At 42.9% G+C, this 18378-nt stretch overlaps 1 protein-coding gene, 1 long non-coding RNA gene and 1 pseudogene across 12 annotated transcripts in view; all 3 read left to right on the forward strand.

Moving 5' to 3' along the window:
• The window catches only part of LOC140599790 (adenylate cyclase type 1-like), a 271616-nt gene that overhangs the window by 126706 nt on the left and 126532 nt on the right, over nt 1-18378 (forward strand). The gene's annotated exons all lie outside the window — the stretch shown is intronic.
• On the forward strand, nt 982-5353 carry LOC140599795 (integrator complex subunit 4-like; annotated as a pseudogene).
• LOC140599802 (uncharacterized) lies at nt 8877-18018 on the forward strand. Its single transcript, XR_012002804.1, has 2 exons — nt 8877-9502; nt 9810-18018. It is a non-coding gene; the product is annotated as an uncharacterized lncRNA (long non-coding RNA).

The following is an 18378-nucleotide window of genomic DNA, read 5'->3' on the forward strand; positions in this document are numbered from 1 at the left end:
AAAATTTATTTATGATAGTCACAGAGAGAGAGAGAGAGAGAGAGAGGCAGAGACACAGGCAGAGGGAGAAGCAGGCTCCATGCACTGGGAGTCCGACGTGGGATTCGATCCCGGGTCTCCAGGATCGCGCCCTGGGCCAAAGGCAGGCGCCAAACCTCTGCGCCACCCAGGGATCCCTATTGGCTCGTTTCTTGTTGAGAACTTTTGCATCCGTGATCATTGGGGACATCGGTTTATAACTCTCCTTTTTGGTGCGGTGGGATCTTCTTCTGCTTTTGGACTTAAGGTGATGGTGGCCTCATAGAATGAGTTTGGAAGTATTCCGTCTCCAGAGGCTTCAGCTGGCCTCACTGTAGTCTCTGTGGCAGGCTCATGATTGGGTTCAGGATGTGGCTCAGTGGCCAAAGTCATTTGCTCAACTGAGGCAGTTGGCAGGTCCGGCACGTGCGGGAACCCGAAAGCATGCACCTGGGCGTGCTCTTCCTCCAGGGTGCCCACAGGTACAGGTAGCTCTTGCATGTCGGCACAGTAAGTCAGAGGTGTTACCACCACGTGCATTGGTTTGGTCTCAGCAGCCTGGCTTCTCGGCTCGAGCCGTGACCAGCTCGATCACCTCTGGCCCTGAAGCTTAAAAGGCTGCGAGGTAGGAGCTGGGGCCGGTTGTTGAAGTGGTTCAGGATATTGCACAGGGGCGGACACTAGTTGCTCCACTGATCTGGGTGGCCGCACTGGCATGTGGCGGACCCTGATAGCATGCGCCGGGACATCATCTACCGCGAGGGTGGCCAAGATTGCAGGTGGGTCCTCCTTGTCGGGAGAGTGAATCAGAGGTTTGACCGCCTCGTGCATTGGCTTCGACTCCTCAGCTGGCATCTGCGCTCTGGCCAAGCACTCAGGACCGACAGCCCTGCCCAGCTCGATCACCTCAAGCCCAGAAGCTTCATTAGGCCCCACCTTCGGAGCTGGGGTCGGCTGCTGACATGGTTCATGATGTTGTTCAGGGGCCGAAGCTAGTTGCTGCACTGAGGCAGGTGACTCCTTTGGCAAGGCATGCCAGGGACATTGATAGTGGGTGCCCGGGGTAGCTCTTCTTGCAGGGTGGCCAAGTGTGCAGGTGGCTCCTCCAGGTCGGGACAGTGAATCAGAGGTGTGACTGCCATGTAAATTGTCTTGGCCTCAGCAGCTGGCATCTCGGCTCGGGCCAAGCACTCAGCACCAACTGCCATGCCCGGCTCGAACTGCTCAGGCTCATGAGCTTCAGCTCGCCCCCTTGTAGTAGCTCTGGCGGGCTCTTGATTTCGTTAAGGATGTTGCTCAGTGGCCGAAGTCGGTTGTTCCACTGAGTCAGGTGGCTGCTACGTCATGTGGGGGATCCCGATAGCATGCCCCTTGGCGTGCTCTTCCTCTAGGGTGGCCGTGGGAACAGGGACTTTTTCACATTACAAATACATTATTGCATATTTCCTTATGTTAAAAAAATAACTGAGTCCATGGCTTAAAAATTCTTATTTACTGATGCATTTAAATCTTTCTCATAACGATCTATGGCATTTAATGTATTAGTGAAATTGTTCATATCGGTGCCTCCGGTAGCTTTTCCTTCTGTACTTGTGGTGTTCCTGTTTATATCATTCGGATATCTTTTGAAAATCAATGACATTCCTTAGAACCCTGAAGATTTCCCCGGTGTTGTTTTTTTGTTTGTTTGTTTTGTTTTTTTAGTGTCATATATTTCCATTTATTGGACCTACTGAATACATCAGTTAAATGTTTGCTTATTTTAAATAAGCCCTTTTCTTTGTTTTGAATTTTTAATTTTTTATTGGAATTCAATTTGTCCACATATAGCACAACACCCAGTGCTCATCCCGCCAAGTGCCTCCTTCATTGCCCATCACCCAGTCACCCCACCCCCCCACCCACTTCCCCTTCCACTACCCCTTGTTTGTTTCCCAGAGTTAGGTGTCTCCTGTTTTGTCACCCTCACTGATACTTTCACTCATTTTCTCTGCTTTGCCTTTATTCCCTTTCACTAATTTTTATATTTCCCAAATGAATGAGACCACATAATGTCCGTCCTTCTCCGATTGACTGTTTTCACTCAGCATAATGCCCGGGACAGCTGCACCCCAATGTTTATGGCAGCAATGTCCACAGTAGGCAAACTGTGGAAGGAGCCTCGGTGTCCATCGAAAGATGATGGATCAAGAAGCTGTGGTGTGGCGGGCAGTCATGGCGGCTCACCTAAAGAAACGAGTGTACGAGGACTTCACTAAGGTGGTCCAGCAACAACAGGAGGAAAAATGCAACCAAGAAACTGTGATTGACAAAACCAAGGAGATCTGCAGCACTCCTCGTAGATCTGTGTAAAGCTCCCTCCCCAATGGATGCTTTGCAGTATCTACTCCAGTTTCCCAGAAAGCCTGTTGAAGCAGAAAGTGTGGAAGGAGTAGTCAGGATTCTCTTGGAACATTATTACAAGGAGAATGCTCCATCTGTGAGACTGAAAATTGCATCATTGTTGGGTTTATTATCAAAACCTGCAGGATTTTCACCAGACTGCATTATGGATGATGCCATTAACATCCTGCAGAATGAAAAGTCATGAGACTTTTCATGTGTGAAAAGTGTGTGAGATGGTGTGAGACTTTTCAAGTCCTTGCTCAACTGTTGGACACCTTGCTTGCAATTGGCACCAAACTCCCAGAGAATCAAGCTATCCAGATGGGATTAGTTGATGTAGCCTGCAAGCACCTCACAGATACGTCTCATGGTGTAAGAAATAAGTGCCTGCAATGACTTGGCAATCTTGGCTCTTTGGAGACAAGTGTGACAAAAGATGGAGATGGCCTAGCTGTCAGAGATGTCCAGAAGATTATAGGGGATTACTTCAGTGACCAAGACCCACGTGTCAGAACAGCAGCTATAAAAGCCACATTGCAGCTTCATGAAAGAGGACTGAAATTACACCAAGCAATTTATAAGCAGGCCTGTAAATTGTCGTCTGATGACTATGAACAAGTGCGCAGTGCTGCAGTCCAACTTATCTGGGTTGTCAGTCAGCTCTATCCTGAAAGCATTGTCCCCATTACTTCTTGTAATGAAGAAATTCGCTTAGTTGATGAGCATTTGGAAAAATTTGTCCCATGGTCCGTGATGGCTCCTGGGTGGTTCGAGTTCAGGCTGCAAAGCTATTGGGCTCAATGGAACAAGTCAGTTCTCATTTCTTGGAGCAGACGCTCGACAAGAAGCTCATGTCAGATCTCAGGAGAAAATGCACTGCACATGAACGTGCCAAGGAACTTTACAGGTCAGGAGAGTTTTCCAGTGGCAGAAAGTGGGGAAGTGATGCTCCCAAAGAAGAAATAGATACAGGAGCTGTGAACTTGAGTGAGTCAGGAGCTCGTGGAGCCTTTTTTCATGGGTTGGAAGATGAGATGTATGAGGTCCGCATTGTTGCCGTGGAGGCTCTCTGCATGCTGGCCCAATCTTCACCTTCTTTTGCGGAGAAGTGCCGCCCTGATTTCCCGGTTGACATGTTTAATGATGAAATTGAGGAAGTAGGTCTGCAGTCCATACACGGCCTGAGAAAAATTTCTAATAATATCACTCTCCGAGAGGATCAGCTTGACCGTGTCCTGGCTGTGTTAGAGGATTCGTCCGGAGATATTCGAGAGGCTGGCTCTTCACACACTTTTGTGCTGTACTAATGTTTCAACTAAAGAAGGGATTCATCTTGCACTGGCGGAGCTGCTGAAAAATTTAACCAAGTACCCTACTGATAGGGACTCTATATGGAAGAGCTTGAAGTTTCTGGGAAGTCTGCATGCAACCCTGGTGCTTTCCTTGGTGCCAGAGCTCCTGAGCACCCATCCATTTTTTGACACAGCTGAACCAGACATGGATGACCCAGCTTACATTGCAGTTTTGGTTCGTATTTTTAATGCTGCTACAATCTGTCCAACAATGCCGGCACTGTTCTCAGATGATACCTTCAGGCATTATTCCTCCCTCCACGACAGTCTTTCTCATCTTGTTCCTGCCTTAAGGTTACCAGGTAGAAAACTAGTGTCATCGGCCGTTTCTCCCGGTATTGCGCCCCATGAGGACCCGTCCCATCAGTTCCTGCAGCAGAGCCCTGAAAGGGTGTACAGTCTTCAGAGCGCCGGGACCCTCAGGGAACCCAGAAGCTGCTGGAGTTCACCATCCGGGATCTGCAAAGACTTGGAGAACTTCAGTCTGAACTAGCAGGAGTTGCTGACTTCTCGGCTACCTATCTTCGGTATCAGCTTCTTCTCATCGAGGCCTTGCAAGGAAAGCTGTGGAATGTGGCTGCCCCTTTATATTTGAAGCAGAGTGACTTGGCCTCCGCAGCAGCAAAACAGATCATGGAAGAGACCTACAAAATGGAGTTGATGTACAGTGGTGTGGAGAAGAAACAGGTGGTGATTATACATCACATGAGGCTGCAGGCCAAAGCCTTGCAACTTATAGTAACAGCACGGACTACTCGAGGAGTTGACCCCTTATTTGCGATGTGTGAAAACTTTTTACAGGAAGTGGACTTTTTTCAGAGGTGTTTTATTGCTGATTTGTCCCCACTTACAGGACAGCTTTGTGGAGAAACGTGTTGACCTTATGCCCCGACTCATGACATCCAAACCTGTGGAAGGGGTCAAAATTCTACAGACCATGCTGAGGCAGAGTACCTTCTTGCACCTCCCCCTTCCAGAGCAGATCCACACACTTCAGCCACCATCATTGAGCCAGCAGGCGAGTCAGACAACCCTTTGCGGTTTACATCTGGATTGGTTGTGGCCCTGGATGTCGATGCGACCCTGGAACATGTGCAGGCCCCTGAGAGTGCTGTGAAGGTCCAGGTCTTCTATCCAGATGGCCAGGCTCAGAGGATTCATCCTAAGCTGGCAGACTTGCGGAATCCTGGCCCAGGGCACCACCGGCTTATCACTCAGGTGTACCTCTCCCATACTGCCTGGACAGAACCATGCCAGGTGGAAGTGAGGCTGCTACTGGCGACAACTCCAATTCCCGCATTCCAAAATCCCCGTGGATTGAAGGTGGCAAAGTGTCACCCCAGGTGGAAACCAGCATCGAGGGCACCATCCCCTTCAGCAAGTCTGTGAAAGTTTACATACTGCCCAAACCCGCAAGGCGCTGAGTCACAAGCATTGTGTAGAGCTGAAGCTGAGACAGACCTTCTCAGGTAGCAGAGTGAGCCCGAAGCCTAGAGCACTTCACCTGGAGCCGGCGTATGCGCATGAGCACCATCACCTTTATTGTCTCACCTGGTATCAAACACAAAATAAATTACTTTGCATTAAAAAATCAAAAACCTTCAAGTCCACACCTCTTCCTTCCCTGACTCCCCCTCCCCACCTCTTTAAAGTTGAGAAAACAACAACAACAACAAAAGAAGCTGTGGTCTATGATACAATGGAATATTACTCAGCCATTAGAAACGACAAACGCCCTGTAAGGAGAGTGACGTTTGGATCTACTTGTTGGGTTCATGTTGTTGTACGTGTGTGTGCAGCCAACCAGCAGTGCTCGTTAGGTACCAGATCATCTACTAAGAAGGGTCTTTTACTCAAAACCAGGAAAGAGGAGAGAGAAAGAACTAGTTTCGAGAGCTTTTTGATTTGGAAAAAGCATTCCAAATATCACGATTTTCATTATACAGTAAGGGAGTAGCTTCCTTTCTGTGTTCATTCTCGTGAGGATTAACGATAGAGGGAGTCCTGTGAAATGAAGACCACTTTGTATTCCAATTTAATTCCTGGAATTTCTTAATTGTTTCTTTCTTTCTTTCTTCCTTTTTTTTTTTTTTGGTTTTTACTGACATTTGAAAAACTGAAAAACTTCTAGCTCATAACTTTGTTGCATTTCAGGTCCCCTGCAGCAACGAAAGGAAATCGTCGTATTCGGACTAGAAGTTTAAGTGAGTCCTAAAGTATTGGAAGAAAATTCTAACATATACATTGAAGTTCTACAAGGAAAAGGTTGAGTTTAAACAAAAGAGCCTGAGCTAATTCTTCCAGAAGGTTTGTTACCTTGAATTCAGAGCCCTTTTACAAGTATATTAGAAAAATAAGTAGTGCCACAGTATCAGTCGATTCATGTATTAAGGAGAAGAGAGCTAACATTAATGAAACTAACTCTAAAGCAGTTGACTGCCAAGCTGATTGTTAAATTGGTTATTATGGAAACAGGAGAACCAACTCACACACTTAGAAATGAGGTCCCAGACTGGAAGCACTGGTAAATGTAGCTGCTCATAATGTAAGTTAAATAATTCCTTGACAATCTGAGTAGATCTATATCAACATGGCGGTCTTCTATGTAATTTTGGGTGTTTAGTAGGAAATTATCGATTGGACTTCATGATTCCCTAGAGCTTATTTTTGAGAGGTGCTAGTGAATCAGGCGGGAAAAAAATGAATGCTCAAAAAAGTCCTGTTTCCATCTTACACATTTGGGGAAACTGTAAGAATATGTCCAAAGAATCTTGGTCTTCAATAGTTTTATATACAGTAATAACTAACACCATAAAATAGCACTTATTTAGATAGAATTGATCTAGACGTGGCAGTACCACATCCTTTTCTACAATGTCTGAGCGTTTGTAGTACTTCAGACCTTTCCATCAGGCGTCAACATTAAATATAGAATACCTCTAGCAAGTGTGAAAATAATTTTGTCTTTGGATGTAGATAACGTGACGTTTTTCCGTGTGTCCCATTGGACTTTTCTAGTGATGATCCTCCTAGGATGATGCTTTATCAGTCGGTGTCTGGATTTTATGGACTAAAAACCTGTATTTTCTTTTACAGTTGAAATCTGTAAATTATCTTTATACTTAATTTTCTATGTCTTTTCGTAGCAAAAAGAAAGCAAAATATGCCAAGACAAAGAATGATGGTACCCCCACCAAACCTTGAGCATAACCGTTGAGGAACAAGAACTGTCGGAGATCTATGTGTGTGTATCTGTATGTACATCCATGCACACGTGGCAAAATTTAACCGAAATCACAATTCCGACATCATCTCTGGTTTATGTCACAGCTCTTCTCTGTCGTCAGCCTCTGTTTTTCTCTTTGGGCTTTCGCTGAAAAATACTCAGCCTCATGTCTTTCGCTCTGAGACTTTAACTGTAATCCTTGAAATCTTAATTTCAGTTCAGAACCCCTAGTCTTAGAACTCATGAGTCTCCAGATTTCCATGACTGTCACCAAAAGTTGAAAATCCTATCGGTTTGCCCTTTTTTTTTTTTAAACTAAAGACTTAAAAGAAAGAAAAGAAAAAAAAATGCTTCTTTCTGTCTTGACAAACATGAGGAAGAAACTGCAAACAGGAATACAGGTGGTAGCAACTCCTTCCATAGCCTCCCCTTGTACTTTTAAAAGAGCTTTGTTATGTGGTTAATGATGGAGAAAGTTGACAACATGCACTGTATGTGTCTGCTGTCCGCAAATTGTATTGTGTGACCGTATATTTTTCCCAGTCATTGAAAGGATTCTCCCAGTGTGATACCTCTTCATTTTAAAAAAGTGGTTTTTTCTCCTTTATAATAGTCATCATTTGGTTCTGGATGTATTACGCTGTGTGAAGTAAGTCAATCGGAGAAGGACAAACATTGTAATGTCTCATTCATTTGGGGCATATAAAAATAGTGAAAAGGAAGAAAGGGGAAAGGAGAACAAATGAGTGGGAAATATCAGAAAGGGAGACAGAACGTGAGAGACTCCTCACTCTGGAAAACGAACAAGGGGTGGAAGAAAAGGAGGTGGGCTGGGGGTGTGGGGTGACTGGGTAATGAGCATTGAGGGGGCCACTTGATGGGATGAGCCGCTGGGTGTTATGCTGTATGTTGGCAAACTGAACTCCAATAAAAAATCATCATTATTTTATGACATTTATAAAATGCAATAAAAGATAAGGAAACCATCCTGAGAGGCAGGATGCCTGTCTCATTTGACCATCTTTTTAACATGTTTTACTTATTTTCCTCCCTTATTATTTAAGGCTTTTTTGGATGTATGCACTGACTTTTTTTATCAGCTATGTTTTTGAGGAATAAGCTCCTCAATTCACAGGTGCTGTATCTTTTATAGTCATAAAGTCATTGGTTTCTAGAAAGACACATTTGCTTCCATGTATCCATTAGAGTGCAACAATACTGAACTGCTATGGGATTTTCCACTGATGAAAGTTGTTTTTATACTTATCTGTTTTATTGAAGCAGGTCTGAAGACCAGGCAGAAAGCTGACTAGTGATCTGAATTGCAAAATGTTGAGAACTAACCAGTGGGTTGTCATGGTGCCTCATGACTCTGTGTGTGTGTGTGTGTGTGTGTGTGTGTGTGTGTGTGTGTGTGTGCATGCGCGTGCCTAATGACTCTTAAGTACAAAGGAAGTTTATTAATTATTTGAAGTAAAGACAACACAGTCATTTGTAGGAGATCCTTAGCTAGAAGGTGTTGATATTCTTTGAAGAAATCAATACAACAAAACCTTCGAAAGTGTTAGAAGAAGTTACCAAAAAATCAAAACCTGAGCTGCAGAAAAGAAAAGTCTTGTATCTGAGGTGACAAACATAAGGGATGCAATTTATGTGCAGGAAAGCTGGAAGCTCTCGATTGGTTGGGGCCATAGAGAGTTTTGACAAGACAACAGGATGTGCCACTTTTGTTTTGTAGGGAAGTGTCTTTTGTGACCATCATATTTGTAATTGGGTTTTCCGTTGGTTTTGGCGGCAACAATGTTTGCCTCTCCTCTGGTCTAACTGGACAGAGACATACCTCGCTCCTTTTACCACTAGTCCATGTGTGCAGTGCTGTTATTTGGCTTTGGAAATGTGAACTTTGTGGATAAAACAGGGAAGCTTCTCTGGCATCGAGTGGAAAACAAAGAGCCCACACAAGGCTCTGTAGGGATGGTGTGTGTGCATGCGTGCGCACGAGATACTCTCATAACAGGAAATATACAGTACTCAATTTCATCAACAGTAGCTCAAATTTAGTTACTGGAGCAGTGGTTTCAGTGAACACTGTATTCTCTACTTCAGGTTTTTGTAGAAGCGACTAATTTGGAAAGTGTAGTTCCGTGAAGAACTACAAATTCATTAGAATATAGCTGACCTCCCCACAACGTGGGGATTAGGGGTCTCGACAGCATCCCCCAGCACAGGTGAAAATCCATGTATGATTTTTGATTCTGCCAAAACTGGACTGTTAGTAGTAGCCCACTGTTGATTGGAACCTTACCGATGATATAAACAGTAGACTAATATGTATCTTACAATGAAGTGAGCAGGGGAGATGAAAATGTTATTAAAATCATAAGGAAGCGGGGCGCCTGGGTGGTGCAGTCATTGGGCGCCTGGGCGATGCCGTCAGTTAAGTGCCTCACTCTTGGTTTTGGCTCAGATCATGATCTCATGGTCTCTGGATGAAGCCCTGCATCGGGATTCATGCTCAGCAGTGAGTCTACTTGGAATTCTCTCCCTCTTCCCCTCCAACTTGTGTACACACTCTTTCTCATTCTCTCTTAAATAACTAACTAAATCTTTAAAAAAAGAAAATCATGGGAGTAAAGACATGTATGGTGGTGTACTGTATAAAGAAGTGGACCCACGCAATGCAAACACATGTTGTTCAAGGAACAACTGTACTCTTACCTTTTATATATATATATCTCCCAATTACTAAACTGTGATCGTTAGACAGCCATCAGCAGTTTTCCCTAAGGCTAATGACCTCTTTTTTTTTTTCTCTCTCCTACTCCTAGTCTGCAGAACAGGAATGCTGCCCCTCTCTACTGCATTAGTGAGAAAAGATCTCTGAGGGCAATTTAGAAGACCTGGTGTCTCTTTCCACGCTTGCCCTTTCCAAGCTGGGTCACCTGTCCTCACTCCACGGGGCCTTTGTTCTGTTACGTGTGCTTGAATAGTAGATGGTGGTCAAGGAGTCTCATACAGTACAATCGAGTTGGAAACCGCTGAGCGCACGACTTACACGAGAGCCAGCCCGCCCCGGGTCCCCTGCCCTGCGTGCCCGCTCTTTGTGGTGCTCACCACCTTGTGACATGTTACAGATTTATTCAGTCATTGTCTGTTCCACCCCCCGAGGAAGACCAAACCCTGTGGATGGGGGCAGACGCCTGATGTGTTTTGCCCATCGCTGTGTCATCAGCGCCTATGTCAGAGCGTGTCAGAAACCACATGAGGCTCACGGTGAATGTTTCTGGAGTGAATTAGTTATTAGGATCCAGACTGTATTTCTGGGTAATAATTTAGAGATCACTAAAACCTACGTTCCTATGATAAGGGTTTTATGTGTCTGTCAGCCGGCTTTATGACGTTCTTTGGTTTGCATGAAAAACTCTATTCCTCCTACAGGATAGAATTCGAAGAGCAATTTATATTTAGAAAATGTTTATAATAAGCCTTATGGGCTCGGTTTATCGTAGTGGTCTCTTGTTATTCAAATGCTATATTTTCTCAAATGTAGATTGTACAGTTGTGCCTGGGAGGCGTGTGCACTGCATGAAAGTAGGATCTGTGAGGCACTCTAGCCATCGTCACAGCGTATGGTATTCCTGTAGACACTTACTTAAACCACAAAATATTGGCACATTGCTTTCTTTCTTAGCAGGTAGAAAATGTACATGATAATAAAAATGTTACCTGATTGAAGAAATTTAATTTATTAGTTTCACAATGAAGAGTCTGACGATGAGAGATGTGTCCTAAATGGCTACCTACTTATGCCTCATGCTTATTATATGTGTCAGATTGAAATATTTCCCATCATCCTGGTAAGTTGAGGAGTAAGGCCCCCCTGAGTGCGACCCGAACACAAGGGCATGAGGCTTTGCTCGAGGTGTGGTGCATGGCAATTAGTCCTTTCTGTTTACAGTCACTCCGGGGTGGGGTCCGGGTCTGGAGTGATATCCTCTCCTGCCCTGCCTTCTGTGCTGTTTGTAGGTGGACACATCCCACATTTGTCATTCTCCCACTGAATTGTATATCCAACTACTCATGTAACCTCTCCTCCAGTTTCTGCAAAGAAACATGATCTCACCAACTCCCCCCAAACACACTCATCTGTTTTCTTCACCCCTATGACTTGACTGCAAGGCTGTCTTCCCAGTTACTCAGCCTCCAGACCTCAGATGTGTCTTTAATTCCTTGCTGTCTTTCAAACCCCCATCCAGTGCATCAGCAAAATACCTTTTATCTTGACCTTCAATATAGATCCAGAATCCAGCTGTTTTCTATTATCTCCACTGCTAGATCCCAATTCAAGAGACCATCTTCTCTTGCCTGAATTCTTCAGAAGCCTTTTGTGGGGTTTTCCTGCCTTTCCCCATGCCCCACTGTAAGATTCTACACGGAGCAGCCATCTCGATCCACTTAAAGCAAAAGTAAGATCCTATAACTCTTCTGATACCATTTGAAGGCTCACCCAGCTCAGTCACTGTAAAAGCCAAAGTGAGGATGGTGGTCAGAAGGCCTACGTGATCTGTCTGCCCTTCCTTGTCTCTTTTATCACAACCTCTATGTCTGCCTTCCTGACCACTCTGTGTCTTCCTTTACTGTTTCTCAGAAACCCATACAAGTGCCCACTCTTGGACTCATTCTAGCCGGTTCCCTCGCCTAGAAAATTCTTTGTCTCGAATTTCTCTCAGAAAGCCTTCACTTGCTTCAAGTCTGTTCCCAGAGGTAAACTGTTCATGAAGGCCTACATTGATCATTTATTCTAACTGTAAATCCCATCTCCCTGGCACCCCTCATTTCCGTTGTCCTGCTCCATTTTTTCTTTGCTACACGTCCCTTTCTAAAATGCGATGTGATGTTTTGTATTCGTTGCTAATTACTGGTTTCCCACTCTAGAAGCTTCACCAGAGCAGGAACTTTTGCATCTTTCTGTCTCTGCTCTACCCAATGAGGTGAAGACCGTGCTTTACACAAGATAATAGCTTATTGAATAATTGAACAAATAAACTATAAGATACAGAATTTCCACTCACTCCTTGGACAGATATATTGAGTGCCAACGATGTGCCAGTCCCTGTACCAGCCATTGCCATACAGTAGAAAGCAAAAGTCCCTTGTCCCCACGGAGCGTGCTCACGGCCTATCCAGAGGACAGTCACTTTAGAAATATTCATACAAACAGGTGCTCCAGGAAAAGTGGGCAAGGTGCTATGAAAGAAAATGACAATGTACCATAAAATATCATAATGGAGAGAAGTAGCTTAAATTGGAGGTTCAGGGAAGACCTCGTTAAAGAAGTAACATATCTGATGAACATTGTAAGGGGGGGATCAGGGTGAGACTCTTGTACAGTCCGCATAGGAAAAACATGACTCATGATGCTGGGAGTGGCATGCACACGGAGATTTTCTTACCCTTTAAGTTTCGTGGCAGAAGTCTCTCTTTTTATTCGGGTCTGATTCATAAAACACAACCCACTACGTAAATTTCTCATGAGAAACTTTCCATGAAATGGTATAAGGAAAGAGGTCTTCCAGGTGTTTCTCCCGCAACTTCTGAAGTTCTGCGTTTTCAAGCGTGACCTGTGGTGGTTGATTTTTCTTCTGTTTTCCTTATGAGGAGAACATTTTTAAAGGAGACTGCATGATTCAGAGCTGTTTTATGAAAGTTTCTTAAGAACGACAAAATGAAAAGAAGGAAACCATTTTCTGTAGCTTCACTCTGAGGGACACAACCCCCCTGTCTCTGGCTTGTGACGCTTCCACGGCGCACTCCTGCAAGGATGGGAGCTTGCTGTCTTCTCGCTGGTCTGTGGTGGGATTAGGGATGACCCCCGTGTGAATCTGACAGCGGGAAAGCTCTCGTAAGCCCTGGTTTTAATCTGGTTATGAGTTCACCTGTGGAGTCGTGCCGAAACGCTGGTTTCGTTCTCAGCTTTGTTCTAGGGGTTCACTAGCTCATGACAGAGTTCAGGAACTGGGTGAGTAGTAGTAAGGAAGCCGTCTCTGTTGGATGAAAAGCGTCTTTATGATCTCCTATCTATGGGCTCATTTTCTAACTTACGAAGCACCGTCAGGGAGTCTTGTGGGCTATCAACCTTCAATCCGTTTTCACGTAAGAACGACTTTTGCTCTGAACTCCCAGAAGAATGACAGGACGTTTGGAATTTCTGTTTAGATTTCCATAGTGTTGCTGCTTTCAAAGCAATTTTTATTCCTTACTCGGCCTAATGGTTTCTACTTTTTCTTACATATGCAATTGAATTTAATATAGGAATGCAGTTGACATCCAATCATAATGCTCATTTGTTAGTTAAAGGCTATTTCAGTCTATAACACTTTGATCCCTAGGAATTTAGCTGTGGTTTTATGAGTTTTCCCATATGATTGCCCACAAATTCATATGTTGACTAAAATTGTAACAGGTTTAAACTGTTCAAACAAATTACTTAGCAATTAAACCTCCAGCAAAATTGTAATTCATTTTAAATTTATCACAGAGGTTTGATGCTCTTTCCGAGCAAAACAACGGGACATAAGGGTGACATACAGAAATTCGGTATTTTGCGTGAACTGTTCCCGACAGGACAAAAACATTCCCAGCACTGGGCACAGCAAATCCTTCTACTAATGTGAATTAATTTTGTAGCGAGGGATCACTTGGGAGGATTCCTGCTTTTGAGTTTTATCCAGGTTTCATTCTCTGAAGCACCCTTTCCATAAATTTGTGTTTTATTCCTAATTTGTCGTACTTCACCTTTTGATATTTAAACGATTCACATGCAGCTAACTGAAGTCGCGGTGGTATTCGCTTCTATATCAGGTTATCACCTGCTACGTTGAGAATTGCAAAGCCAGAGCACATTACAAAGAGTCAGTTGGACTTTGATACCCAAAATTGCATTTACGAGGTTCACACTCCTTTGTATTTCACCAGATAGAGACAGCAACAGTGTTCTCATGTAATGTGTGCTTCAGCCTCTGTGCCAGAATTTATAGTGTCTGGATTTTAATATGTAGTGTTGATCTGTTAACCAAAGTTGTTTTGTTTGGTTTAGCTTGGTTTGGTTTGGTTTGGTTTGGTTTGGTTTTGTCCACAGAGGCATGGACACCTGCTTCTGGTGAGTCTTTACGCTGAATATACATACTCAGTTTGTCGCTATGTATGTATGTATGTCACTTTGAGGTTCTCTCTCGCCAGTGTTAACCATTCTTGACAAAAAAGACAGTCTTTGTGTTTGATGTCCTTTCTGTTTTGTTAGCCAGGGTCTACCAAAACCATTACTTTTTGATGACACTTCAGTTTTGGCCCAGAATGTCACAGTCTGCATTGAATGCCTCATTTCATCGATCCCTCGTGGCTTTTAATTAAGTTTAGCAGCATTTGAAGATTTTCTTTCACTAAGGGGATTCAGAGGAATCAGAGTCTTTCTCTACATTTTTTAAGTCATTCCATAAAAATATTCCTGTGACGTAACCTGAACTCAAAACGCATTTCGTCAAAAGGGAGAATTAATCCGGTTTGATGAGCAAGTTCCGAATTCGATATGCTTTGTTTGATACTTGGTCCCGATGCTACGCGTCCCGTCTTTCTGTTGTAGTTTTGTGTTCCCGTGCTAATTTTGCATACGTCCTTGCTCAGGAGTCTGGGGATTAGACTGCATTCTATCCCTGTTATATGTCAGCTGGTATTTTCATTATTTTCATCTTGCTTGCTTTCAGATTTTCCCCTCCTTCCCCAAGTTTTCCAATTGTTGAGGCCTTTTATCTTTTTTTCTTGCCTGCTTTCTGGGAGTTTTGTTTAAGGGAAATGAACCTCTTGTTTCTTACAATTTATGTTTTCCTAGCCATCTTATGGCCTTCCTCATTACTTAATTTTCTTAGGAAGATGAGCAGTTAAAAAAAAAACAAGATGAATATATGTTTTTGTTACTGTGATAGGGAAAAATCTTTATCATTTCTTGTCGAAAGCATTCTTCCACCCCAAGCATTTTACACACTAAAATGAATCTGTTGCCTATACGGAATGGAAGCCTAGCATAGCAGTAAATGTTTCCCTCAGAAATACAGTTTTTTACTGATTGTTAGCCATTTTGATTTCATTTATTAATGACTTTGTCACTGATCAGAAAACCTTGAGGTAGTATTTCTGTTTACTACTTTGGGAAAAAAATAATTAGGATCATTATTTGTAACTCCAACATAGCTTGTTAATTTTCAAGTTCATCGTACCAGAATATGCGCATGCGTGTGTGTTTGCAATCGTATTGATGTTTCAGAGTGTCTTCCTAAAAATTTACAATGTCTATAGATAGCTATTTCAACATTTTGTGAGGTCTTACTTTTCTTTGTTCTTTTATTACAATAACAGCAAGTAAATAGCCCATACTTTTGGTTGTGTCCTATAAGAATTTCTGCTTGGAATACTTGGAAAGAATAATGCTAGTGTTCTACGAATTTTGTCTTAATCATCAATTATCAACTATTTTTTAAACGATTTTTATCTTGAGTATGATAAATATCATGTAGTCAAAGACTGTTTAGTTTAAACATATAATATTCTTCGGTCGATAGTTTATGAGATTCATTTCATAGAACTGTCTTTATGTTTCCTTTTTGTGCTCAGTGTCCTTTTGTAGAAATCCAGATTGACTACTTTACACTGTGCATATATTTAGAGCATCACAAATGTGGGCCATGAAAAGGATAATTTCATGGTATCGGTGAAACTCTGGATAGAATTTTCTGTCCTATCATCTGTCAGAGCTTTAATGTGTTAACTTTACATTTCCTAAGTGTACTCAGTTATATCCTGAACCGGAAAGGTCGTTGAATATATGACACCTATAAGTCCATACCTATCGAAACTGTAATTAAGATGCACTTTGCCATTTTGACCAAAATGTCATAACAGCAGAGGCACGCCTAAGTCCCTTAGTGGGTTAGTGCTTGATGTCATTGAGAGCAGTATAGTCGAGAGTAACCCTGGTCCCTAAGCCTCACATGAAAACACATTCTGTACCAGAGGGTGGAGTACCTTTCACTTCTTCTCGACACCTCTTTTATTCTTTTTAAGATTTTTATTTATTTATTATTCATAGAGACACACACACACAGAGAGAGGGAGAGAGGGGCAGAGACACAGGCAGAGGGAGAAGCAGGCTCCATGCAGAGAGCCCGACCTGGGACTCGATCCAGGGTCTCCAGGATCGCGCCCTGGGCTGCTGGCAGCGCTAAACCACTGTGCCACCGGGGCTGCCCTCGATACCTCTTAATATGGTGCTACTCACTGCAGAAATGACAGAATGAGCATGGGACTACTCTGTAGGCACAGTGAACATATCCCAAAGTCTTCAAAGTGCACAGTCCCTTCAGGGTAGTAGACTAGCTGTGTTGTGTTACCTTGGGACTGTATGTGTCAGTCAGCGGTAAATGACTGAGATCATGCGGTTTTCATCAATATTAATACTTATCAATCAGTAATTTCAGAAAGCAGTGGGTACTGTGGAGGAATGATGTTGGGTGACAGGCAAGGAAGTGACGAAGCGTAGGGGGGAGTCATGGCAGAGGTTAGCGGTTGCAGATAGATCTTTTGCAGAAGGCAGCCCCTGAGCGTTTTGTAAAGACTTTTCTTTGAGATAGTCGTGGACTCCCATGCAGTTATAAGAAATGACACAAAATATGACCATGCAGAGTACCGTAATACACACATAACCAAACTGAAAGTCCGAGCATTCTTTCTGAGGCATTTAGAGTCGAATTTTGAATTGTGAGAGGGATTATGTCAAAGAGCATTCCAGGTGGAGGGAATAGAGAGGTGCCGATTCTGAAGTGGGAAGACATTGGGGCGTTGGCTTCACTGAGCAGGGCCACTGTGGCTGTGACCCTTGCATGAGGGAACGAGGGCTTTATGAAAGGTTGAGCAGCCAAGCCCCTGTGTCTTGCAGGGTCGTGACGGTGGTGGTGTGAGCCTTGTGTTCTTTGTGCAAGCAATCACACTGGTTGTGCTTCAGCAGAGTGCTCAAGGTCTCCCTCCATAATTTGTCAAAACTGTCACTCCCTCCCCATTTTTAAATTGGACCACAAACATTTTCATCTCAAGTATCAATAGTACAGGATGGAGTTTCTGGTGGATGGGAACAGTTGACCTTGTAAAAGTATGTTATATCTCACTATTGAATATGTATCCAATAGAACGTTACTACCGTGATAATTTGATGCTCACTATCACCCCTTTGAACTTTACCTGACTGAGCTCTCCGTTTTCACTGTCAGAACAATTATATTTGCTTTTCTTCTTGAACTCCTGTCTCTTTCATTTCCTCCATAGATTTTATTTTATGGCTTTATAATGGGAAGATGTTTTAATAAGTATCCTGTCATTTTCCTGTGTGTATGTGTGTACATGTACAGACCCGTATATATACACATGGAAGTAAGGTTTCTAAAGTTTTAGTGTCTTTGGCTACAGTATTCTAAGTGTGAAAATCGGTCAGAACGAAGTGTTATCCTAAATAGTACTGATGCACAATTGATATAAACGGCAAAAGTAATATTATGATTGGTAATTTTTAAACATGAAATATAATGCCATTGGGATGCCTCTCTTAGGAAGATGGAGAGAGAGTTTATAAAATTTCAGTTCATGTACCCATGAATGAATTCTATGACCAGGGTGATGTAACGTCTGGTGGAAATTAATAGTAAACATAAATGATATGCTGTGGGGCTTCGAAATGAAGGTTGAATGTTTATGAGATATGTTGTTTGTATATTATAAATGTGTATAGTATGTCTTTACAGTAGGATGAATTACACTGTTTTCGAAGTTCATGTAATGTTAACAAGGGCATGCTAGGAATGAATAAGCAGGAAGGTGCTTACCTTCCTGATGAGGGGGTAGATATTTGGGCTTAACAAAAATCTATAGTACCCGATATTCTTTGTGTAAAAACTTAATGATACTGTTCCTCTAAGTTTGAATAAACGTTTCAGAAAAGATATATCTTATGTTATATAATATTAAATATATGTGTGTGTGTATATATATATATATATATAATCAGTTCTGAGAAAGGGTTCTTTTACTGACTTAAAATTGGTTTACTGGAAATTCATGTAGCATCTTTCACCTCTTCCTCCTTGCAATATCACAGAAAATACATAACTGAGACAGACCGAGGCATGTGTGAGTGGGCGGGCTCTGGCTCCTGACTCAGCATTGTGACTTTGTAGATAGCGTGTGTGAATTATTTCCCGGGATTCTTTTCTTCTTTTTTTTTTTTTTAAAGCAAAACCTGAGGTAATTTCATGCTTCGAGACAGTATAGGTCTTTGCAGTGAGCTTTCTGCCTCGGTGA

Source organism: Vulpes vulpes, chromosome 7, assembly GCF_048418805.1.
Source record: "Vulpes vulpes isolate BD-2025 chromosome 7, VulVul3, whole genome shotgun sequence".
NCBI classification, from domain to species: Eukaryota; Metazoa; Chordata; class Mammalia; order Carnivora; family Canidae; genus Vulpes; species Vulpes vulpes.